Raw genomic sequence first — 23,928 nt, forward strand, 5'->3', positions numbered from 1 at the left:
ATTTTCCAGCTTTGATGGCAATGCTTGGTCTATGACAGCTCATTCTTCGTCAGTCAAGATACATTTAAAAAAAGGTATTGAATTTGGATCCAGGAACTACCCTGCTGTTTGTGCTTGTTTAAATGAACAATGCAAGTAAATAGTGTAGTGGTTTGAGCGTCTACAAATATCAGAACCATAAATTGCAGATAGCCCTAGGCAAGTTTGTCTTATGCAACAGCCTTCCATGCAACACTTTCATTTGCTTTGATGGTCTAATGAGTATACCCTGATACCCTGTTCCAGAGCCTTTGTGTGGGTGAAATTTCCAGGGAACTGGAATTCTCCTTCTCATGCAATTTCAGTTAACCTCAGCTGAAAAAAAGCACTTTTGGGGCCCATTGCTCATCTCAAACTAATTTTACTCTTGTGTAACTCCACTGATGCCGGAGGAGTTACTCCCTAGTGTAAGTGAGAGGTGAATCACCCCCATTATTCCTACTAAAGAGAGAATGCATGAAAGTGTGCATGGTAAAACCGTTGTACAGGCTCTTCTTAGGAATGGTTGCATTACTTGAGTGGTGAAGCTAGGATGGAAAGATGCAGGGTGCCCCAAACACATGCCAATAAAGCCTTTTTCCTATACAAGCCTGTATTCTGTATATACCATGCATTTAACAGAAGAACTGTTATAGAATGCTTCTAAGAGTTTTATGGGTCTGATTTCTCATATCGCTCTGCCTGTAAAGCTAGGTGCCTTAACTGCCATGAGTCCGACTGTAAGAAATTATAACTAGCACATTTTAGAATCCTGTAAAAAATAAACCTAAATTAGATCTTCCATCCAGAATAATGTCACAGTTTTAGGGTCGGAAATGCTGCTTCCCCCCTTGGGAATCTCCCATTCTGGTGCCAGGAATATAATTTTTCCAGGCTCGTGGGGACATGTAATATCAAACTTTAAATCTGCCACTGGCCCAGGACTGACTACTGCCTGTCCTCCTCTTTGGGCCAGTATAGCAGTAGATCAATGGCAGCTGTCTGGAGCGGCTCAGAAGTTTGTCAAATCCCAGGGGAGATGATTAATGAGAAGATGTGGGGTCAAAGGTGCATGACAAATATCACATAACACCTGGTTCTGACTCACCCATTGATGCATTTCTATACAGTTTTAGGATTTTTAATACTCTGAGCCAGATTTTCCCAGGTACTTGCATGCAGTTGAGGTGGGCACAAGAAATGTCACTTCACCCTCTAGGCCAGGGCTGGGAACACTTCAACTCCTCAAACTCAAAGAGAAAGCACCTGCACTGCATGTCCTTGAGGTGGTCTGTGGGAAGAGAGGTAGGTATGTCTGGGTAGGCCAGGCTGTGCCCCCCAAACTCCCTAGATCTGTGCTGGGAAGCACCAAGATTGATTGTGCACAATCCTTGCCAGTGATCCTCCTGGGGCAGAACCACCCAGACTGCTCCCAATACAGATCAGTACCTGCCACAATCTGGCTCATTTCCTCCAAATGCACCACCATGTTTCCCTTTTGCAATGCTTCCCAAATGAATGATAACCTAGAGCAGTGGTTTTCAAACTTTTTTTCCGGGGACCCAGTTGAATAAAATTGTTGATGCCTGTGACCCAGCCGAGCTGGGGATGAGGGGTTTGGAGTGTAAGAGGGACTCAGGGCTGGGGCAGAGGCTTGGGGTGAGGGCTGCAGGGTGGGGCTGGGAATGAGGGTTCAGGGTATGGGAGGGGGCTCTGGGCTGGGGCAGGGGGTTGGGGTGTGGGAGGGGATCATGGCTCTGGGCTGGGGCAGGGGATGAGGGGTATGGGGTGCAGGAGGGGCTCTGCGTTGGGGGGGCCTCAGGGCTGGGGCAGGGAGTTGGGATGTGGGAGGGGGTTGGGCTTTGGGCTGGGGGTGCAAGTTCTGGGGTGGGGCCAGGGATGAATGGTTTGGTGTGCAGGAAGAGTTCCAGGTTAGGAGGGAGGCTCAGGGCTGGGGCAGGGGATTGTGCTGCAGGGTTGGGATGCTGCTGGTTCCCAGTCAGCGGCACAGCCGGGGGTTAAGGCAGGCTTCCCACCTGTCCTGACACCATGGCCCGTGCTGCGCCCCAAAAACGTCCAGCAGCAGGTCCGGCTCCTAGGCGGAGGCGCGGAAGTGGCTCTGAACGGCCCTCAAGCACAGGCGCTGTCCCCCCAGCTCCCATTGGCTAGGAACCGAAGTGCGGAGCTGCTCGGGGTGGGGGCAGTGCACAGAGCCCAGTGGCCCCCCTGGCCTAGAAGCCGGACCCGCTGCTGGCTGCTTCTGGGGCACAGCGCGATATCAGAACAGGTAGGCACTAGCCTGACTTAGCTGGGCAGCACTGCTGATGGGACTTTTAGTGTCCTGGTCAGTGGTGCTGACCAGAGCCACTAGGGTCTTTGGGTGCTGAGCAAGGCGACCCAGTGCCCTACATGCCACGACCCAGTACTGGGTCGCAATCCAAACTTTGAAAAACACTGACCTAGAGCCTATCATGGCAGCATCATCTGAGCTAGGGTTGCCAACTTCCTAATTCCAGAAGGCCAAACACCCTTGCCCCACCCCTTCTTCGCCCCTTCCCCTGCTCACTCCATCCCCCCTCCCTCTGTCGCTTGTTCTCCTCAACCCTGGCTCACTTACTCATTTTCACTGCAAGGCCCAAACAGGCACCAGGAGAAGGCCAGGAGCTGCAACAGTCTGAGTGTGGGAGATGGAATGTGTGATTCAGATACCCTTCACCTCACCAGGGAGAGATTTTAAACACGACTGTAAACTTAAACTTTTTAAACTTCTTCTGAAGTGTAAAGAAGATACAAACAATAAAAAACAAAAACAGTTTTAATGAGAGTGGCAATTGAAACTTCCCACTTCCCATGGTAATTTGTTCCAATTGTTAATCACTCTCACTGATAAAAATGTGTGCCTTATTTCTAATTTGAATTTTTTTCCGGCTTCAGCTTCCAGACATTTGTTATGCCTTTCTCTGCTAAATTAAGGAGCCCTATAGTATCTGATATTATTTCCCCATGAAGATACTTCTACACCGTACTCAGGTCCCCTCTCAGTCTTCTTTTTGATAAACTAAACATATTGAGCTCTTTTAGCCTCTCATGGTAAAGCATTTTCTCTAGTCCTCAAATTATCTTTGTGGCTCTCTTCTATACCCTCCAATTTTTCAACATCCTATTTAAAATGTAGACACCAGAAACTGATACAGTGTTCCAGTATTTGTTTCATCAATGCCTGTCATAAATATAAAGGGAAGGGTAAACCCCTTTGAAATCCCTCCTGGCCAGGGGAAAGCTCCTCTCACCTGTAAAGGGTTAAGAAGCTAAAGGTAACCTCGCTGGCACCTGACCAAAATGACCAATGAGGGGACAAGATACTTTCAAAAGCTGGGAGGAGGGAGAGAAACAAAGGGTCTGTGTCTGTCTGTATGCTGTGCTTGGCCAGGGATAGACTAGGAATGGAGTCTTAGAACTTTTAGTAAGTAATCTAGCTAGGTATGTGTTAGATTATGATTTCTTTAAATGGCTGAGAAAAGAATTGTGCTGAATAGAATAACTATTTCTGTCTGTGTATCTTTTTTGTAACTTAAGGTTTTGCCTAGAGGGGTTCTCTATGTTTTTGAATCTAATTACCCTGTAAGATATCTACCATCCTGATTTTACAGGGGGGATTTCTTCATTTCTATTTACTTCTATTTTCTATTAAAAGTCTTCTTGTAAAAAACTGAATGTTTTTTCATTGTTCTCAGATCCAAGGGTTTGGGTCTGTGGTCACCTATGCAAATTGGTGAGGCTTTTTATCCAACATTTCCCAGGAAAGGGGGGGTGCAAGTGTTGGGAGGATTGTTCATTGTTCTTAAGATCCAAGGGTCTGGGTCTGTAGTCACCTAGGCAAATTGGTGAGGCTTTTTACCAAACCTTGTCCAGGAAGTGGGGTGCAGGGTTTTGGGAAGTATTTTGGGGGGAAAGACGCGTCCAAACAGCTCTTCCCCAGTAACCAGTATTAGTTTGGTGGTGGTAGCGGCCATTCCAAGGACCACGGGTGGAATACTTTGTACCTTGGGGAAGTTTTGACCTAAGCTGGTAAAGATAAGCTTAGGAGGTTTTTCATGCAGGTCCCCACATCTGTACCCTAGAGTTCAGAGTGGGGGAGGAACCTTGACATGGTGGCATAGTGGTGGGATTAACCTGAAATCATTTTGAGATCCAGTTGAGATTTTTTGAACTAGAAATACAGATTTTAAAAGAAATTATTTTTTCCTTTGGAAAGGAAGTCCAGAAAGCAGTTGAAACTGAAAGCAGATTGTTTTTCTCTGCTTTGTGGCCAAGCAGAGACAAAAGGGGATTATCTTGTGAATTGCAGGTTTTCTTTGCCTGGAGGCAGGGTACTTAACTCCTGCAGGGAAATTCACAGTCTTCCAACCAAGAGGTTTTTTTTTTCTTTTCTTCCTAAAAGTAAATAGGGGGTGTGTGTTCTACCCATTTGCTTTTTCTTTGGGCTGGATAAGCAGGTTTCCAAGTAGTTGGAATTTTTTTGCTTTAATTTGGGCCCAGAGCAGAGACAAGGGAATTGTCTTTTTCTGTAGGCTGACAATCACTATCAGAGAATAGGTATTCTATTCCAGCACAGCAAAATTTTACAGCCAAGTTTTGTTTGTTTATTTCTAAACCTCGGGTGTAAAGTTAGTTAAAAACAGAGAGGTTAGAATGGCAAAATCCGCGGCTCGACTACAGCTCGAATTAGCCAAATTTCAGGCTGAGGAAAGACAAAGGGAACATGAAAGACAGATAGAACTCATGCGGCTGAAGAAGGAACAAGAAAGGGAGGCAGCGAGAGAAGCAGAACAACACCAAGCGGCTGCTCACAGGAGAGCTATGGAAGCGAGGGACAAAGAACTGGAGGAGAAGGAAAAAGAGAGGAAGTATGTGGAGGAGATGGAGAAGATAAAGGCTCAGCAGAATATCCCAACAAACCCTAGTAATCCTTCTCCAAGTACCACTTCCCATCCCAGAAAGTTCCCCACCTACAAGGCAGGCGATGATACTGAGGCCTTCCTAGAAAACTTCGAAAGGGCCTGCCTTGGGTACAACATCTCTACTGACCAATACATGGTAGAGCTGAGGCCGCAGCTCAGTGGACCCTTAGCTGAGGTGGCAGCTGAAATGCCTAAAGAACACATGAACAAGTATGAACTGTTTAAATCCAAGGCGAGAGTCAGAATGGGGATAACACCCGAGCAGTCTCGTCGGAGGTTCAGAGCCCTAAGGTGGAAACCAGACATGTCATTTACCCGACATGCCTACCACATTGTGAAACATTGGGATGCCTGGATATCAGGAGCAAGTGTTGAATCTCCAGTAAATTTGCCCTTCCTAATGCAAATGGAACAATTCTTAGAGGGTGTTCCTGAGGAAATAGAAAGATACATCCTAGATGGGAAACCCAAAACTGTAATCGAGGCAGGAGAGATTGGAGCCAGATGGGTGGAGGTGGCAGAGAAGAAGAAAACTGGTCGCAGTTGGAGCGGAGACCAGAAGGGACCACCCCAGACCACACCCTATTACCGGGGGCCGCCCAAGGCCCCACCTACCTCCCAAAGAACCCTCCAGACCCCTTATCGTCCTGCCACCCCGTTCTCCAGCAACCCTCCTCGCCCCAGTGACCCGTCAGCTGGACGATGTTTTAAATGTAACGAGCTGGGGCATGTAAAGGCCAACTGCCCCAAGAACCCCAACAGATTACAGTTCATTGCACCGGAATCACACCAGAGGTCCACAGGCCCAGATACCTCCCAGATACCCTTGGAGCGGAGGGAAACTGTGAGTGTGGGCGGGAAGAAGGTCACCGCGTGGAGGGACACCGGAGCACAAGTGTCAGCTATCCATGCTTCCTTAGTGGACCCCAATTTAATCAACCCAGAGATCCAAGTGACGATTCAACCCTTCAAGTCCAACTCTTTCAATTTGCCTACAGCCAAGTTGCCTGTCCAGTACAAGGGCTGGTCAGGAATGTGGACTTTTGCAGTCTATGATGATTATCCCATCCCCATGCTGTTGGGGGAAGACTTGGCCAATCATGTGAAGCAGGCCAAGAGGGTGGGAATGGTCACCCGCAGCCAGGCTAAACAAGCCGTGAGGCCTAGCTCTGTTCCAGAAACTTCTATCAGGACCCAGTCAGAGGTGATGGACCCGGACCCCAGGCCAATGTCTGCAACAGCAGTAGTGGATCCAGTCCCAGAGACCCAGACGGAACCAGTCCCAGAACCGGAACCAGCCGAACAACCAACACCAGACCCCGTGCCAGCACTGAATCCAGTACTTGCAACCTCAACACCAGAGGGCCCCACCGAACCTGAACTGGCAGCAGCCGATAACCCTACACAAGAGGCTCAGCCGGAGCCTGAATCCCAACCTAGTGCACCAGCGGAGAGCGGTTCACAGTCAACAGAAACAGCTCCATCCCCTATATCGCTTCCAGAGGGACCAAGCCTAGGTCCACAATCCAATGAGGAACTGATGTCCCCAGCATCAAGGGAACAGTTCCAGACCGAACAGGAAGCAGATGAAAGCCTCCAGAGAGCTTGGACGGTGGCACGGAGCAACCCACCGCCTCTCAGCTCTTCTAATCGATCCAGGTTTGTTGTAGAAAGAGGACTTTTATACAAGGAAACTCTTTCTGGTGGACACCAGGAAGACTGGCATCCTCAGAGACAGTTGGTAGTTCCAACTAAATACCGGGCCAAGCTCTTGAGCTTAGCCCACGATCACCCTAGTGGCCATGCTGGGGTGAACAGGACCAAAGACCGTTTGGGGGGGTCATTCCACTGGGAGGGAATGGGCAAGGATGTTTCTACCTATGTCCAGTCTTGTGAGGTGTGCCAAAGAGTGGGAAAACCCCAAGACCAGGTCAAAGCCCCTCTACAACCACTCCCCATCATTGAAGTTCCATTTCAGCGAGTAGCTGTGGATATTCTGGGTCCTTTTCCGAAAAAGACAGCCAGAGGAAAGCAGTACATACTGACTTTCATGGATTTTGCCACCCGATGGCCGGAAGCAGTAGCTCTAAGCAACACCAGGGCTAAAAGTGTATGCCAGGCACTAGCAGACATTTTTGCCAGGGTAGGTTGGCCCTCCGACATCCTCACAGATGCAGGGACTAATTTCCTGGCAGGAACTATGAAAAACCTTTGGGAAGCTCATGGGGTAAATCACTTGGTTGCCACTCCTTACCACCATCAAACAAATGGCATGGTGGAGAAGTTTAATGGAACTTTGGGGGCCATGATACGTAAATTCGTAAATGAGCACTCCAATGATTGGGACCTAGTGTTGCAGCAGTTGCTCTTTGCCTACAGAGCTGTACCACATCCCAGTTTAGGGTTTTCCCCATTTGAACTTGTATATGGCCGTGAGGTTAAGGGGCCATTGCAGTTGGTGAAGCAGCAATGGGAGGGATTTACACCTTCTCCAGGAACTAACATTCTGGACTTTGTAACCAACCTACAAAACACCCTCCGAACCTCTTTAGCCCTTGCTAAAGAAAACTTACAGGATGCTCAAAAAGAGCAAAAAGCCTGGTATGATAAACATGCCAGAGAGCGTTCCTTCAAAGTAGGAGACCAGGTCATGGTCTTAAGGGCGCTCCAGGCCCATAAAATGGAAGCATCGTGGGAAGGGCCATTCATGGTCCAGGAGCGCCTGGGAGCTGTTAATTATCTCATAGCATTCCCCACCTCCAACCGAAAGCCTAAGGTGTACCATATTAATTCTCTAAAGCCCTTTTATTCCAGAGAATTAAAGGTTTGTCAGTTTACAGCCCAGGGAGAAGATGATGCTGAGTGGCCTGAAGGTGTCTACTACGAAGGGAAATGTGCTGGTGGTGTGGAAGAGGTGAACCTCTCCATGACCCTTGGGCGTATGCAGCGACAGCAGATCCAGAAGCTGTGCACTAGCTACGCGCCAACGTTCTCAGCCACCCCAGGACTGACTGAACGGGCATACCACTCCATTGACACAGGTAATGCTCACCCAATTAGGGTCCAACCTTACCGGGTGTCTCCTCAAGCTAAAACTGCTATAGAACGAGAGATCCAGGATATGTTACAGATGGGTGTAATCCGCCCCTCTGAAAGTGCATGGGCATCTCCAGTGGTTCTAGTTCCCAAACCAGATGGGGAAATACGTTTTTGCGTGGACTACCGTAAGCTAAATGCTGTAACTCGCCCAGACAACTATCCAATGCCACGCACAGATGAACTGTTAGAGAAACTGGGACGGGCCCAGTTCATCTCTACCTTGGACTTAACAAAGGGGTACTGGCAGGTACCGCTAGATGAATCTGCCAAGGAAAGGTCAGCCTTCATCACACATCTCGGGCTGTATGAATTTAATGTACTCCCTTTCGGGCTGCGAAATGCACCCGCCACTTTCCAAAGACTTGTAGATGGTCTCCTAGCGGGATTAGGAGAATATGCAGTCGCCTACCTTGACGATGTGGCCATATTTTCGGATTCCTGGGCAGACCACCTGGAACATCTACAAAAAGCCCTTGAGCGCATAAGGGAGGCAGGACTAACTGTTAAGGCTAAGAAGTGTCAAATAGGCCTAAACAGAGTGACTTACCTTGGACACCAGGTGGGTCAAGGAACTATCAGCCCCCTACAGGCCAAAGTGGATGCTATCCAAAAGTGGCCTGTCCCAAAGTCAAAGAAACAGGTTCAATCCTTCTTAGGCTTGGCTGGTTATTACAGACGATTTGTACCGCACTACAGCCAAATCGCTGCCCCACTGACAGACCTAACCAAAAAGAAACAGCCAAATGCTGTTCAGTGGACCGGAAAGTGTCAGAAGGCCTTTAACAAGCTTAAAGCGACACTCATGTCTGACCCTGTACTAAGGGCCCCAGACTTTGACAAACCGTTCCTAGTAACCACAGATCCATCCGAGCGTGGTGTGGGAGCAGTTTTAATGCAGAAAGGACCTGATCAAGAATTCCACCCTGTAGTGTTTCTCAGCAAAAAACTGTCTGAGAGGGAAAGCAACTGGTCAGTCACTGAAAAAGAATGTTATGCCATTGTCTACGCTCTGGAAAAGCTACGCCCATATGTTTGGGGACGGCGTTTCCACCTGCAAACCGACCATGCTGCACTAAAGTGGCTTCACACCGTCAAAGAAACTAACAAAAAACTTCTTCGGTGGAGTTTAGCTCTCCAAGATTTTGATTTCGACATCCAACACATCTCAGGAGCTTCTAACAAAGTGGCTGATGCACTCTCCCGTGAAAGTTTCCCAGAATCAACTGGTTAAAATCGTCCTTGAGATGTGGAAAATATTGTTAGTCTTTATGTACTTGGTAGTATATTTAGAGATGCATGTGTCTTATTAACTCTGTTTTTCCTAGAGCTCCAGGAAGAAATCCCAGCCAGTGTTTCACCCTAGCTGAGATTTGGGGGGCGTGTCATAAATATAAAGGGAAGGGTAAACCCCTTTGAAATCCCTCCTGGCCAGGGGAAAGCTCCTCTCACCTGTAAAGGGTTAAGAAGCTAAAGGTAACCTCGCTGGCACCTGACCAAAATGACCAATGAGGGGACAAGATACTTTCAAAAGCTGGGAGGAGGGAGAGAAACAAAGGGTCTGTGTCTGTCTGTATGCTGTGCTTGGCCAGGGATAGACCAGGAATGGAGTCTTAGAACTTTTAGTAAGTAATCTAGCTAGGTATGTGTTAGATTATGATTTCTTTAAATGGCTGAGAAAAGGATTGTGCTGAATAGAATAACTATTTCTGTCTGTGTATCTTTTTTGTAACTTAAGGTTTTGCCTAGAGGGGTTCTCTATGTTTTTGAATCTAATTACCCTGTAAGATATCTACCATCCTGATTTTACAGGGGGGATTTCTTCATTTCTATTTACTTCTATTTTCTATTCTTGTAAAAAACTGAATGTTTTTTCATTGTTCTCAGATCCAAGGGTTTGGGTCTGTGGTCACCTATGCAAATTGGTGAGGCTTTTTATCCAACATTTCCCAGGAAAGGGGGGGTGCAAGTGTTGGGAGGATTGTTCATTGTTCTTAAGATCCAAGGGTCTGGGTCTGTAGTCACCTAGGCAAATTGGTGAGGCTTTTTACCAAACCTTGTCCAGGAAGTGGGGTGCAGGGTTTTGGGAAGTATTTTGGGGGGAAAGACGCGTCCAAACAGCTCTTCCCCAGTAACCAGTATTAGTTTGGTGGTGGTAGCGGCCATTCCAAGGACCACGGGTGGAATACTTTGTACCTTGGGGAAGTTTTGACCTAAGCTGGTAAAGATAAGCTTAGGAGGTTTTTCATGCAGGTCCCCACATCTGTACCCTAGAGTTCAGAGTGGGGGAGGAACCTTGACAATGCCATATACATACACTCCTACATGCTGGTGTTGCTCTCCAAAACGAATGAATGATAAAAGGGTGAATAGGTCAAAGTGAATTTAAGCTTCAAATGCAGGGGAGTACGACAGCTAGTAAGAGTATAACTTGTAAAACAGAAACTGGGGATCTATTTTACTTTCTCAGGGGATAATGGGTAATCCAAAAGGGAAACTAAGAAGCTGCTCCACCCCTAGCTCTATTTTCTTAATGACTTGTCAAAAATTGTTCTTGACAAGTACAAAACCTGATCTGTTCATGCCACATCATCCAGATAAATGTTTTGCATAGTGCAACATTAGTGCACCAATTGTGTTCCATTGATGAGAAAGTGGACTACAGTTCACATTTGTCAATGGTGGTAAGTTGTGGAAATGATAGACCAATAAATATATTTTTATTTCATAAATGCCTATATTGTAATTTTATGTGTGGAATTAGGACCACACATTATTATAGCTGCAATGGATCCATTAAAGGCCAACTCCTGAAGCCCAAATACATATCCATAGAGCACAACCACAGAAATGCACACCTGTCCAGATACCTATATAAATAAATCTGTAAAAACTGACTCCCACACCTACATGCAGATACACACGTGTATTCATGTATACACATCTAGCACGCACTAACACATATACTTCCGCATTATTTATTATTACAATTGTTGTTTAGTGCCTAGAGGCCCCAACTAAGATCAGGGCTCCAGGGTGGTAGGTGCTGGACATACACATAAAAAGAGAGAGTCTGCAGGAAAAAGTTCATAATGTAGCCTGGGGAGAAATGTACGATACATTGGCTCTTCTGCAATTACTAGTCAACAACATTCACTTTTTAAGAGATAATACATTTCTTTTTGAGTTTCCTTCTCTTTTAAAAATTTGTTATGAAATGAATACACACATATTTTATTTCATCAATTTTTGTGTGCACAAGCCAGCAAAAGGAATAAAAGTCAAAGAGTTAGGCTGCAAATTTTATTCACACAGGTATACACACATGCGGCACTACACACACCTCCCTACACAAAGACACAGTCTCTTACACACTTGCACACAAACTTATACAATGCTTGCATGCACACACTTGCCTACACAGAGACACTTTTTCATACACTTTCTCAGGGCCCTACGGGGGAGGCAGTGCAGGAGTCCCAACAGCCCACAGGGTTCCGAGAGGGGCGATCTCATTCTCCTCCCTCCCCTCCAGCAGCCCCATTTCCCAGCACTCAGAGATGGGGATACATACCTCGAACTCCTGGATGCTGGCGATGGGGCATCAGACCATGGGTCGCTGCAGGGGCACGCGCTGCAGTTTAAGCCCAGGAGTGTGAGGAGGAGAAGAGGGCTGGCAGCAGCAGGAAAGGTGCACGCCACGACCCCTGAACAGCACCTGCTGAGTGCTCACGAGTCATGCTAATTCGTCCCCTGCCCTGCCCTGGTCAATGGAAGCTGCACCTGCGGGCACGGTGCAGGGGCAGCACGCAGAGCCCCCTGACTGCCCCTAAGTCTAGGAACAGGACATGCTGGCTGCTTCCTGGGAGCTGCGCGGTGCGGAGGCTAGCAAGGAGCCTGCCAGTCCTACTGCGTGGCGCCATCAACCAGACATTCAATGGCCCTGTCAGCAGTGCTGACCAGAGCCGCCAGGATCCCTTTTTGGCCGGGTGTTCCTGTCAAAAACCAGACAACTGGCAACCCTAATCTGAGCCCTGCAGCCTTCTGAAGTACTTAAACTGAGTTCTGTGCAGTTTACTTTTGGACAAGACCTTACAAATGGAGATCTTATCTGCTCTGTAAGGTCTTTAGAGATTGCGCGACAGTTTTCATAAGAGTACGGAGTTTGCCAAAATGTCTTTGGCCAAAATATATCCTTTTTTTTTTTAGCTTTTTTGTTCAGCCTATTGTCTGGTAATTGCCCTATACCATGGAGATGACTGCACTGCAGGGGTGTGTGTGGCATATTTCCCCAAAGCTAATAGTTAAGGAATTTTTTGGCATGGAAGTTGCTATAATGCAAGCACATTATTATTTTATTAGCAGCATAGGATAGGTGAAAGTCAGTAAAAGTCTGATTTTGGTCATGGTTATAATTTTTCAAAGAGAGAAATTTTAACCTTCACAATGTTTAGTTTCAGTAACATTTACTGTACTAATGGCAGTGAATGCAAGAGAGGCAGCACCTGCTAATAAGCATCTGTAGCCTCATTCCCTTTACCCTTTTATCTGTGCATTAGCAATCTACTCAAAATAATGTTTTGGGTTCATGAGGTGACATTCTCTTTATAATTTACATAACCCTGGGCTAGATTCTGATCTCACTTGTACCAGAGAAATACGGAGTAACTGCAATGAAGTCAATGGAGGGACACCAATGTAAAACTGACCTGAGTGAGAGAAAAATCAGCCCTTTTATATTTTTTTCTACACTGAGCGTGTCCCTGTTAGGTAAGCTCCCTTGGAGTAGGATAGTGTGAGCTGTATTGAGCAGTTGCTAATTTACCCAGCAATATTCTTTCCATCATTTGTTACTTCACAGGCATCTGAAAGACATTACAGCTAATTAGGACACCTTGCTGCATTTTCCATAATTTTCCCTCACTCCTTTATTTTTTTTAAAAAATGTTTCTTACTCTGAAAAGATCAGTGGATAGTAATGTTCAACAACTAAGCTGCATACAAAGAGAGTTACTATAATACAAACTGCATTATGCAAATTGGGAACCAAATATTATACATGGGACAGTCTTTGTAGGTTTTATTTACATTACAGTAGCACCTACAGTTTCTAATCAACAGTGGCAGCCTGTTGCATTCAGCACTCTACATCGACCTGGTGAGAGACTGTCTCTGCCCCAAAGAGCTTAGGAGCCAAAGAGACAAGGCTGGGAGGAGAAATTGACGTATAGAGAGGTGAAGTGACTTGCCTAAGAACACACAGCAGCTCCATAGCGGAGCTTGGAATAGAACACAGGTCTGACTCCCAGGCCAGTCCTCAATTCATTATTTGGTGCAGAAGGACTTTGCGAGAGTCACCTGCAGGGATCCAAAATGAAAAACAGAGAAATCGTTCAAACATCAGAGGAAATGAAATACAACAGCAAATACTCATACATAATTGTTATGATACTCTTGGGTTAATTGGAAAAAACAACCCTGTCACTATTTATCCTACTAAACTAAACAGCTAGTTTACAGGCAAGTTCTATTAGTAGCTGCTTTAAAAATTAATTGAACATATCACTGTTAAAACTAAATCTGTGCTGTCAAACAGTTACATGAAATCTGCAATTGTATTTCACTGTACGAACAACAAGAATAAGTCCCTAAAGCGCTCTTAAGCCTTATCCCAAATCTAATGCATTCAAAGCATAGGTAATAGAAATACAAAGCAATATATTGTGGTAACATGTTGATCATACAAATCTCACAATACAGAACAGTTATTTGTATGACAGTAGCACCCAAGGGACTGGAGCCCCATTGTGCTAGGGTGCTGTAGAAACACAGGAAGACAGTCCCTGCCTCAAACAGTTTAAGTCTAAGATCCTGATCTTGCACATGCTTAAGCATATGTGTAATTTGACTGACATGAGTAAGGAATAGGGACAATTCACACTTCACAATGCTATTGTTTCCAACTGTCAGGCAGGTAGCACTGCTTTGGTTTACATCTGAAGATTTTCTTTGAGTCATAAGACCTGGAGACTGATTCAGTGCAGCAGAGAAGGGGGCTATTAGACTGCTACAGTTCCCCAATTCTGAGGGCATTCTGTGCCAACAGGCCCCTGTCATCAGCTGGTTGGTAATGGAACTAACAAATTTATTATAGCATAAGCTTTCGTGGGCTACAGCCCACTTCATCGGATGCATAGAATGGAACAAAAAGTAAGAAGATATATATATAAATATACATACAGATAAGTTGGAAGTTGCCATACAAACTGTAAGAGACTAATTAGTTAAGATGAGCTATTATCAGCAAGAGAAAAAACTTTTGTAGTGATAATTAAGATGGCTCATTTAGACAGGTTTCAGAGTAACAGCCGTGTTAGTCTGTATTCGCAAAAAGAAAAGGAGTACTTGTGGCACCTTAGAGACTAACCAATTTATTTGAGCATGAGCTTTCGTGAGCTACAGCTCACTTCATCGGATGCATACCGTGGAAACTGCAGCAGACTTTATATATACACAGAGAATATGAAACAATACCTCCTCCCACCCCACTGTCCTGCTGGTAATAGCTTATCTAAAGTGATCATCAGGTTAGGCCATTTCCAGCACAAATCCAGGTTTTCTCACCCTCCACTCCCCCACACAAATTCACTCTCCTGCTGGTGATAGCCCATCCAAAGTGACAACTCTTTACACAATGTGCATGACAAGAAGGTGTGAGGATACTTAACTTAGGGAAATAGATTCAATATGTGTATGACCCAGCCACTCCCAGTCTCTATTCAAACCCAAGTTAATGGTATCTAGTTTGCATATTAATTCAAGCTCAGCAGTTTCTCCCTGGAGTCTGTTTCTGAAGCTTTTCTGTTGCAAAGTTGCCACCCTTAAATCTTTTACTGAGTGGCCACAGAGGTTGAAGTGTTCTCCTACCGGTTTTTGAATGTTAGGATTCCTGATGTCAGATTTGTGTCCATTTATTCTTTTGTGTAGAGACCGTCCGGTGTGGCCAATGTACATGGCAGAGGGGCATTGCTGGCACATGATGGCATATATCACATTGGTAGATGTGCAGGTGAACAAGCCCCTGATGGCATGGCTAATGTGATTAGGTCCTATGATGGTGTCACTTGAATAAATATGTGGACAGAGTTGTCATTGGGCTTTGTTGCAAGGATAGGTTCCTGCATTAGTGTTTTTGTTGTGTGGTGTGTGGTTGCTGGTGAGTATTTGCTTCAGGTTGAGGGGCTGTCTGTAAGCGAGGACTGGTCTGTCTCCCAAGATCTGTGAGAGTGAGGGATCATTTTTCAGGATAGGTTGTAAATCTTTGATGATGCGCTGGAGAGGTTTTAGTTGGGGGCTGAAGGTGACAGCTAGTGGCGTTCTGTTATTTTCTTTGTTGGGCCTGTCCTGTAGTAGGTGACTTCTGGGTACTCTTCTGGCTCTGTCAATCTGTTTTTTCACTTCAGCAGGTGGGTATTTTAGTCAGGGGTGAAAGTAAGTTGAGTGATTTACCGGTACTCTGGGGCCAGCTCTGACCCTCAGAAGGGCCGGGGCCTAGGGCGGAAGGGGTGGGGTTGAGGGGGGGTCAGAGCCAGCCCCAGCCTATCCTGTAAGGTAATTGCCCCCCCCCACCGGGTAGCAGCAGCAGCCCGGGGCTCTGGGGGCTATTTAAAGGGCCCGGGGCTCCCCTCTTCTACTGCCCTGGCCCTTTAAATAGCCACTGGAGCCCTGGGGAAGTGGCGGGGCTCCAGCAGCTATTTAAAAGACCGGGGCGGCAGAGGCAGCTGGAGTCCCGGCCCTTTAAATAGCCCCTGGAGCCCCCGCTACCCCAGGGCTCCGGGGGCTATTTAAAGGGCCCGCGGCTCCCCTGCTTCTATCGCCCCGGTCCTTTACATAGCCGCCAGAGCCCTGGAGTAGCGGCAGCGGGGCTCCAGTGGCATTTAAAGGGCCCGGGCGGTAGAAGCAGGGGAGCCCCAGGCCCTTTAAATAGCTGCCGGAGCCCTGCAGCCGCTACCCCAGGGCTCCAGCAGCGGGGCTCTGGAGGCAATTTAAAGAGCCTGGGGCTCCAGCCACTGCTGGGAGCCCCAGGCCCTTTAAATCGCCCCCCTGGGGAAGCTGGGCTGCCCCAGTACGGTGCAGTGGCTCTTGCTGGTATGCCGTACCGGGACGTACCGGCTTACTTTCACCTCTGATTGTAGTTTTAAGAATGCTTGATAGAGATCTTGTAGGTGTTTGTCTCTGTTGGAGGGATTGGAACAAATGTAGTTGTATCTTAGAGCTTGGCTGTAGACAATGGATCGTGTGGTGTGTCCTGGATGGAAGCTGGAGGCATGTTGGTAAGTATAGCGGTCAGTAGGTTTCCGGTATAGGGTTGTGTTTATGTGACCATCGCTTATTATCACAGTAGTGTCCAGAAAATGGACCGCTTGTGTGGATTGGTCTAGGATGAGGTTGATGAGCTCATCTTAACTAATTAGCCTCTCACAGTTTGTATGGCACTTCCAACTTATCTGCATGTATATATATCTCTTCTTACTATATGTTCCATTCTATGCATCTGATGAAGTTAGCTGTAGCCCACGAAAGCTTATGCTCTAATAAATTTGTTAGTCTCTAAGGTGCCACAAGTACTCCTGTTCTTTTTGTGGATACAGACTAACACAGCTGCTACTCTGAAACCTGGTAATGGAACTATCCACCAGCTGGGAATAAATAGTTATAGTTGTCAAAGTTTGACTCAGACTCACAATTTATCAGACCGCTCTGTTTTATTAGCAAAGCTGCTCTGCTAATACATTTAGAAGTGAGCCCCCCGAGTGGGGCTTGTGTCTCTTAATTTATACAGCTTGCTGGAGAACAAGTTACAGAGAAGTTACAGACAAAAGAAGAAAAAGATTTTAGTCACCACCCTTCGAGATCCCTGAGATCAGTCACGTATCTTCAATTACCTGCCACCCTTAACAATCTCCTTTAACAGCTTCCAGTTAACTTAACTAATTGCCCTTCACACCTTCCCTTCTGATGCCTGCTTGTTAAACGTGCTGGCTCTATCTTAATTGCTTCTCCATTCAAAAGCTAACTGTCCCTACGTGTGCTCCCTCAGATACTTTGTAACATGTTTTGGCATGCCCTCTCATATACAATGTATCCAGCATGTCCCCTTATACAACGTTATACTTATACCATGTTATACTTCCACAGCGTTCAGTGTGCTCTGGCCACACCCACTCTCTGCCTCCTTCTAGATGGCTGCAGAAGAGGTTGCATATGAGCTGGCTAGTTCCACAGAACAACACAGAGAGGTGAATGGAAGTGTTAACCTACCGACTATTGATAACACCCCGCCTGAGATTTTTTTAAACAAAATATTATCCCCATTGGGGGAAAAGGAAAATCTGGATTCTGCTGAAACTCAGAAATGCAAAACTGCAGCAGGATATGCCAGTGTCAAACAGGGAAGCACGAAGGGTCATCAACGAGCAATTAAAAGCATTCATCAGGTTTACTCTAGAGTTTACTTCTAGTTCATTCAATTTATTCATATATCTGACCAACAGAAGAAGATGCCTAACCAATCCTGCACCTAAAAAGGAGTTCTTCCAGAGAGGGAAGGTATAACAACTTGCTGGGGAAGATTTTCAAAAGGCACTTTTCAATTGCCATGAAAGTCAATGGGAGTTGGGTGCCTAACTGCCCTTTACGGCATTAAAAATCTCCCCCACTGTTTCTGGTTCCATGTAGACTTTAAATTAGGCCCATACTGCCTAACGCATGATGCTTTACATTTCAGCCAAAGTCTGTCGGTTCCTGTTTTGATTTGCCGACGAGGAACTAGAACCAGGGCCGGCTCCAGGCACCAGCGTTCCAAGCACGTGCTTGGGGCGGCAGTCTGCAAGGGGCGGCAGTCCGTGTGCCGGTAGGGCGTTTCCGCGGTGGCGGAAATTCAGCGGCAGCCTCTCTCTTCAGCCGCCCGCGGCAGCAAATCGGTGGCAGCTTCTACCTCTTCAGCCGCTTGTGGTGGCGGCAATTCGGTGTGCTGCTTGGGGCGGCAAAAACGGTAGAGCCGGCCCTGACTAGAACTCTGAAACCCAGGGAGCCCTGGTAATATTTCCCTAACCTACATTGTAAGACAATCTGTTGAATAATTGAATACCATAGAAAGCAGAGACACATGCTCTCAGACCTCTCTTGCCAGGTAAAACAGGTCAAGTTCACCAATCGCAGAAGTAGATTCACCTCCATTAATCTCAACGTGCCAGTAATAAAGTAAAAATCCAGATACTTCCCCATCTCTTGCGAAATAGCCTGGTCAATTTCAATCTTCATCTACTGCAAAGGAGAGGATCACATTCTTAAGGGTCCTCTTTCCACTGGAGAAAATTGGCAAAACTGCTATTGACATCAGTAGGAGCCGCACTGGATTTTAAGCCCCTGAGAGAGACATGAGTACAAAAAAAAAATCCAATGTATTTCTCCTTGATTTTTCTGTCTCCCTGTCCCTGCCACGCAGTCTATTTATTACAGGAGTCACAAACCACTGGAGCTTAGCAACTAGAAACATCCAGACACATGCTTGTGATTGATTCTGCTATCCTTTATACAATTTACAGACACAACAATGCCAGTTAAATCCCTTTGTTGTTTAAATGACAACATTAGTTTGCTCATTTATAAAGGTTTCATCTGAGGAATTCAAAACAAACATTAATGAACTAATTTCACAATACATGTGTATGGAAGGTAAATATTAGTCCTGTTTTACAGATGGAGCCTTGACTATCATTTCCCTTTCTTTACTCACTATGTAACACTCTCTTCAGAAGAGATGACAGAAGTCTGCTAGACACATAATTCTGTGAAGAAGTATGTCTAATTACTACAGCAGGGGAATCACAACTCCTATGTTCTCTGCTTGACTCTGCTGCCCACTCATTGCATGTCCTTATACAGTCATTTTAACCTGCCTGTGCCTTAACTTCCCCATCTTTGAAATGGAGATAAGACTTACATACCTTTCAGGAAAGGTACAAGGCTTAATTCATTAATGTCTGTAAAGCATTTGAGATTTTCCCATGCAGTGGGCTCTATAAATGGAAATTATTATTCTGTGTTGCACGTAGCATTCCTTACCAGTAAGTGGGTGGCAATGTACTTTTTATTATCCTGTCATAATATTTGCAGGTAAATGAGTTTTCTTCTGTAAAAATATATATCAAATATATCTCTACACACAAAGAAAGACAGCCAAGAGTTAAAAAGACCCAAATGGTTATAAATAAAGCCACCAGGAATAGAAACAGGTCAAGAGTAGAAATTTAAAAACAGGTAAGAGTTAAAGAGTAAAAACTATGAAGCACCTACCACACTTTTGGGTCCTAATTGAATAAATATAATTAACCTAAGATTAAACTCTACATACTCCTGTTTGTCCTAAATTCCATCCTCAGTTATGTAAACTTATGGGATGATTTTTAAATCCATCCCCTAATGATGGATCTGCAGCTCTCAGAATGTGCCCATGGCTGAACTCTACCTCCTTCACATATCTTGATACAGGAGAAAATGTACTTAACAGATGGAATAATAGCTTGAAGGTCTGTCTTTCTTACTCTCTTCTGCAGCAGAGAGAATTCCTCCAGTAATGCAGCTTTTTCCCCTTGTCTGATCAACTCCCTGCCCATTATCTATGGCCTCCACCCATTAACCTCCTAGCTAGTAAATCAATTTGCTTTTTGATATTCTCTACCATTTGAGCACAATACTGAGCAGGATAGAATACTCAGAGTCCCTGTCTCTGATTTTGGAGATCTAGTTAAATAGATGGATTTCTTTACCTTAACATTTTATTAAAAGCCAGTCTCTCTGCTGACCACACATCCCTTCCTGTGGCCGGGAATTGTTTACACTTACTGTGGCGTACCGGCGTGTAATCCAGCCTGTTTTACAGTCAGCCCCACCTGCTGGACTCTTGGTACAGGCAATTCCTAACACAGACCTCATATCAGTCTGTAGCTTTGGGCAAACTGTTGTGTTTGTTTGTTTGTTTAAACATTTCTGCTCTCATTCACTGCCGGCAGCATCGAGTGGTCTCTCTCTAGTGTACATGCACTAATCTTAACACTTCACACAAATATACACAGCACCTTCCAGCCAAGTTTCCCAAACTGCTTACCAAGTAGATGTTACTCCATTAAGCCTCAACACTCCTGCTGAGTAAGGAAGGGTTCAATACTGGGAGTGCTTTTCTGGTGCATTCATTATGGAAGCATCTGGACACAAGATTATCCCTATTTTGAAAATAGAGTCACAGAGAGTTCCAAGGTCACCCAGGAAGTCCATGGCAAAACTGGGAAGAGAACCCACTTTTCCCAATGCTTATTACTGTGTTGTACCCACAAGACCATTCTTCCAGTCCATGATTGCATGTGCACACATCACGTATCAGTCAGTATCACGTATCACGTATCAGCTCCAGCATAGTTGAATGAATGAGCACAGGATCAGGAACTCTCAAGCGCTAATCTTGGCCCTTGATTCTGATTTACTTTGTGGCCTAAGGCAGGACATTTACCCTCTCTGTGTCTAAAACACCCCCCATTTACAGCATAATGTGAAGTAATACTTACCATCCTCTAAGGTGCAAGATGAGGATTAGTTAGTTCATATTTGCCCATGTTAGCACACAGGAAAGGAGACAGAACCTAGCATTTTTGCTCCAAAATACAACACAATTTCTACTACTTGACTTAAAGGAAGACTGCCCCTTAGTTGTCAACAGTGTGATACTGGGACCTCTTAGTGCCAGTTGGCAGAGGGCACAGGGTTTTACCAGGATCCCCGGGTCAGATACATGAAGAATAGTTCATTGAAGGGTGGCATGTGAGCTCTCTACTGAGAACCAACAACCCACTGGTTGTCATAACCATTGTGAAATGTATATATGGATAATATTTAAGGTATTATGTATCTATACAAAAATTTGTGTTCTTAAGATCTGGGAATTAAGGCTGGTCAGCAGGAGGTGACATATTTCAGACTTGTTCCTTTCAGGTAGGAGGAAAAAGATGCTTATCCCTTTGTCTGGCCATGTGTGTATGGCATGTCTTACAGTGAATGCCTATTTACATACTAAGCCAGATACCAGTCAAAAGATTGCAAAATCTGCAAGAGAGAAAACCTACAGGAAAATAACAGGCAGCAGGGGGATGTTCTGATTATGATAAAGATCAAAGGATTAGTCTGTTATATGAGGGAATGCAAAGAAACACACAGGATCCTTCACCGAGGAGTTAAACTGACGGTGTGGTTGTATCATGAAAAGAGGGTCACAGCCAGCCTGGCTGTAAAGCACGAGTGAGCAACACTTTATCAGCCATGTGAGTGTCTTGTTAATTAAGTCTAGACTCTAGAATGCATGTTCGGATTTTAGTTTATATGTAACCATTTGTTTCTAATACTTCTACCTGCTATCATTTGAATCTCCGTGCTTTGTTAAACAAACTTGTACTTGATTTCACTATCAACATATCTAAGTGCTGTGTGCTAAGCAGAGCAGTGATTGGAGGTGGAACTGGTAAGCTGAGGGGCACTGTTTCTTTGGAAGCATCGGATCAGTGAATAATGCAAGTATCTAGTGGATCAGGGGCTAGACACTCCAGGGAGCTGGGTGGTTGACTTGAGATTGGCGTGTACATATCGCTAATTTGTAAAGTAACGGTGAAGCTCAGGGAGGTGTGCTTGTGATGCCTATGGCCAGTGGAGTTGGGGAGCCTGGCAGGCACAGACAAAGCTTGCTCACTGTAAGGGTAGGTGGTAGCGAGGTACCTCACAGCTATTGATACCGGCAGGGAGCCTCACACTATTTTAGCTTTTATATTCTTTAAGCCATCCACTAGTGGGCAATGTACATGTACATTATGTCCAGTTGCTTACCAATGTAATATCGCTCCCTTGGTCTGCCCAACCTCAGCTCCTTGCTACGCAGGGTGGGAATGACTCATCTTGATCCACCCTTCCTTTTCTCTAAGAGGGGACGGTGCAACTATATTCTTTTTTCTAAGTTGATTAAGTGTTCTACCAGATCCCATTGATTTTCTCATACAGCCCAGCAGGTATGGGATATTGACTCCATAGCTCAATTGCAGGTGGCTTTATTCTCAAAGCTTCCCTCTCCTCCTTCAAAGTAATCTTGTAATAAGAATACATCACAGCAGCCTGTAGCCCAGAGGGAGGGGAAGGCTGAACACAGGAGGTTCTCAATTTCTTTTGGTTCTTCTCTGAGGCTCTCTCCTGACTGAGAGCACCTGCTGGTTAAACAGAGGTAGGGCATAAAAACACATACAACCTCAGAGTGTGAGGAGAAGTAAAAAATCACTATTTTCAGAGTTCTCCTTCTGTCTCTCTTACCTCATTTCCTTCTGTGCTGGAGTGTGAAGAAGAAGAAATTGATTAGTGAAATGAACAAGACCACTGTGAAACAAAAAATCCTGAGATAAAAGGAATGCTTTGGTTACTGCACTTCCTTTTCTTATTTCCACTCAGAGACGGCAAGAGACAAAGAACCCAATATCTCTTAGTGTGTTCTACATGATAGGCACCACTTGTAAAGGCCACCGGGATGCTTACGGAAGCAGACTCCAAAAAATAATAATCTGCCATAGTTGCCAGTTGCTGCAAGACTGTGCTTCAGAAAATCATTACCAGGATTAGGGAGTTTACTCACAATTGAAAGGAAGAGTGGTCTTGTGGTTAAGGGGGCACAGGAACTCTTGGTTCAATTCCCAGATCTACCCACAGATTTCTTGTGTGACTTTAGACAAGTCACTCAATTTCTGCGCCTCAGCTCCCAACTGAAAAATGTGGATAATGATACTTCCTTCCACCCATCCATTGTCTTGTCTATTTAGATTGTAAGCTCTTTGTGCCATGGACTGCCTTACTATGTGTCTGTACAGCAGCTAGCACCATGCTGACTTCCTAGTCACATAGTTAGAGCCTCTTTATCTTAGCATTTTATGTTGCCACCCATCACTGTAGTATCTGAACCCCTAGGAGTTACTGTAATGTAAATAACAGCTTCTAATATTATAATTCTGATACAGAGAGATCTGGATCACCTTGGTAAGCGCCAGCAAACAATATGTGTTTTAATATGGCTGTTAGGGGGCTTATTCCTTCACCCACTTACTTCCCTGGTCCTTCTTTCATGAACAGAGAGCAACAATGCCCAAAGTCCAAAGGTGCAAACAATGTGATGTTTATTGGGGTGAACTTCCAGCAAACATGATTCCAGTTTCCTTCCTTAGTGTCCCCCTTCCCAGCTCTGACACCACAGAGCCTTACCTGTGTCCCTGTTCGCATTCCCCCCCTTAGCAAAACATGATTCCAATTTCCCCACCCTCATTCCCTGTTCCCATTCCCCCCCTTACTTCCTGATTGACTGCAGACTATATAGTAAAACTTGAGTTCTGCTTAGCTATACCTTAACCAATCATTTTACTGAAATTTAACGAACCAATCCTCACATATTGTAACATGATTATTTAACCAATTATATCCCACCACCTTAATTAGTTTACACCCAGGAAAATTAATTATACAGCAGACAGAAACAATCACAGAACCAGACAGAGATTATACAGACAAACAATGGGGAAATAGGGACTACAGTGATAGAACAAACACAGAAATGAGGATTTCACATCCCAGCTATTGATAAGTGAGTTCTTGCCAGACTAGGATGCTATCAAACTAAATTTCCTTGTACATTTTCTAGGCACTTCCCTGTCTCTGGAGGCGATAGGCATTATCAGGACAGGACTGTATTCCTAACAGCCCAATAGCACCTTATTTCAAT

The sequence above is a fragment of the Eretmochelys imbricata genome, chromosome 1, assembly GCF_965152235.1.
Source record: "Eretmochelys imbricata isolate rEreImb1 chromosome 1, rEreImb1.hap1, whole genome shotgun sequence".
Classification (NCBI taxonomy): domain Eukaryota; kingdom Metazoa; phylum Chordata; order Testudines; family Cheloniidae; genus Eretmochelys; species Eretmochelys imbricata.